The 2950-nt window shown below is 39.8% G+C and overlaps 1 non-coding gene across 1 annotated transcript; it reads right to left on the bottom strand.

The window, feature by feature from the left end:
• Positions 1-2347: 2347 nt before the first annotated feature.
• On the bottom strand, positions 2348-2455 carry Trnai-uau. Its single transcript has 2 exons — positions 2418-2455; positions 2348-2383 (listed from the first exon to the last, which is right to left on the bottom strand). It is a non-coding gene; the product is annotated as a tRNA-Ile (tRNA).
• Positions 2456-2950: the final 495 nt, after the last annotated feature.

Raw genomic sequence — 2950 nt, 5'->3', positions numbered from 1 at the left:
CGGCCGCCAGCAACAGCAGAGGTATGTGAAATACGGCGACGTAAACACATGAAAAGAAAACAAGTATTAAAGGAAATATGAGGGAAATGGGGCTGTAATATTCATCTCGATGAAACTCCATTGCCACCACGCAAAACCTTTCCACGGATTCGTTTTCTTTTTTATGAATTCAATTTTAATATGATTGTTGTTGTTTTCAGTTACAGGGAAGTGAAAGAAGGATGATGGAGTAATTCTTCGCGGCGGATGTACGTCGAAACAATATTTTAGATGGCCCAATAATAAAGGCTCAAAAGAATGCAAACAAAATTAATGTGAAGAATTATTAACTTCTTTGTTGGGTAGTCGATAATTTTACTGTTGGTGCTATTGGTTTATACCTGCTCACGCGTTTCAAGATTCACACCGAAAAATGGTTTTAGTTACGAGACATCCAACGAAAAAATGCCCACCACCAATTCACGATTGTTACAATTGTATATAAATGTAGTCAGCCTCGCTGATCTGACAGTAGATAACCAGTGGCCAGCTGTGCGTGACATAGTTTAGCAGTGCGTCTTTCCTGAGATCAACCACGTGGTGGGGGCATTAATTTAGTCCATGGGTTTGTTGGCATGGTGGGTCCAGCTGGGGTCGTAGATTCAGGAATATTTCCTTCAGTTTTCAATTAACTCTCGGGACTAGTAAATCTGATATTAATTATTTCTTGGATTTTTCCCAGAACCAAAACCATCAATTGTACGTAATGTTCACGCGCGGATCCAGATGGGGGCACACCCGGCCCGTGCCCCCCCCCCCCTTTTCGCAACTGTTTTTTTTTTTTTTTTTTAATTTACGAGTCGTCTTAGGGCGGGCGGCCATTAAATACATCCCTTTGAGAACATGGCTATCTTTTTCGTTTTTGAGGAGTCATTATAGCGGGCGGTCGGGCGGTCATCAAATCAATCGCTTTGAACATAACTATCATACATACTTATCAACAAAAATATACAATGTATAAGTTTTGAAGGTCGCCTGTCAATCATTGTCTCAAAATTTCTTTCAAAGCAAGAATATATTTTTATAAGACACTTTTCTATTTCCCGGCTGGAATAGGGGGCACATTTAATACAGCACTTGCATTTAATGCTTCATGTCAAAATATATTCCAAAATATATTCTAGAGTAGAACATGTACCGGTACACGAAATAATGTAGGCCATGTGGGTTTTTTTTAATAAATGAAGAATAAAATCTCAGCTCCGAAAAGCCTTTCCAGAGAATGATTGATAGCCGCATTGTTCAAATTGATACAATGCCACTCTTGTTCGTTACAAAGCATATACATTTGGGTTCAGCTGTAGGCCACCGAACTTTAAGGCCTTTGAGAACTTGCCGCCAGTAATGGGAAGATTCTTAGATGATAAACAGTGATCATAGTATCTCAGCCAATGAAATGAGCCGGTTCCCGGCAAATAAATATGCCATTGGATGCTTTCATCACGGACCGTCTGCTTTCATGAATATGACTTCCTTCCACGCGCAACTGGAGTGATTAGCTATCTGAGCCACAGGTGCATGGCTGCATGCCCATCACATTCCAACGTGGTTGCTTAGAAATACTGTTGCTAGGATGCTCCCCTGTACATCGCCTGCAAGAGATGAGAAAACAACAAACATTATTTTATCGCAACATTTCCAAAGTCTCCTGGTAAATTTCAGTGTGGCCGATGTTTCTTCGGATATTATTTGAGCAGTTGCCACTATCCACCGTCGTCACCGCACAGGTCTATTGTACTACCGTGCTGTGGGCACCCAGCGTGACCATTTCATTGTGCTATTGTTAGGCAATTTTGAGCGTGATCCCGCGGTCAGAACGGGGCCCAGGCGAACGCAGGCGCCCGGGGGATTAGGAACAATAGGCCCGTTCCTCCCGTGCGCTCGGGTCGGAACGGGGAAAAATCCTTTTGATCTCCTCCCTTACTGCAAACTAGACACTAATGTGATCAGTAGTGAGTGTTTGTGCCATTTATATAGTGCCATTTATATAGTTTTCAATCCAATTCATTCATATTGATTTCCATCAAAAGCAAAATATCAAATATTAAATAGCTATTAAGGGGGAAAAGGAAGAGTTTTCCTGTGTCTGTGTCAAGGATAGAAAAGAAATATATTTGGGGCGCAAGTTTTTTTGGGCAATTAAGGAACTTTTGTGCAGAAATATAAGTTGTGATTCTGTGCATGTTAGGTTTTGGTAATGCAGCCTTGGGGAAAAAAATACTTTTTGTTTGTTATTTTAAGTATTAAATATATGTATATCATGCTTAAAAATGAAACTTGTTTTTAAGGAGCAAAAAATGCCAGATAATTCCCCAGGTGAGGCTCGAACTCACAACCTTTGCATATCTCCGCAGCAACGACGCGTGTGGTTACTGTCTTATAAGTACAACGCGCTAACCGATTGTGCTACTGGGGACGGCCGGGAAGGGAGTGGAGTCTAAATAATATGATAATTTTAAGGCATTTTCAGAAATTTCAGCATTTTTGAGAGATGATATTTATATAACAAATCAAAGAATGGGTCTATGATTTATATTTATGTTATTTGGTTGCTGTAAAGGCGTAATAACGGCCAATTTTTCATATTTTCTACATCAAAATTACGTTGCTGACTAATTAATGGGACTTATTTCCGTTACTGTCGAAGGAGTTCAGGTACAAGACTTGGGAACAAAATTGGATGGACCATGTGTTTTCAGGGAGGCGCGAAAATAATATGTGTATTGAGAACAAATTTAACCAGAGAAATACATAAATAAAGTTAATTTGCTGTCTACGGTGTTTTTTACTAAAACGTTTTAAATATTTTGGTATGTTATGATAAACGCTAATACATTTCTAGATGAAATGCAAAGTCTAGATGGGCGATACCATTTTGTAGACCTACCTCTGAGGACGTGACGTGTACTCT

The sequence above is a fragment of the Patiria miniata genome, unplaced genomic scaffold, assembly GCF_015706575.1.
Source record: "Patiria miniata isolate m_02_andy unplaced genomic scaffold, ASM1570657v1 HiC_scaffold_27, whole genome shotgun sequence".
Taxonomy (NCBI): Eukaryota; Metazoa; Echinodermata; class Asteroidea; order Valvatida; family Asterinidae; genus Patiria; species Patiria miniata.
Note: the sequence above shows the minus strand (reverse complement) of the source record. Positions and strands in the feature narration are given on the sequence as shown.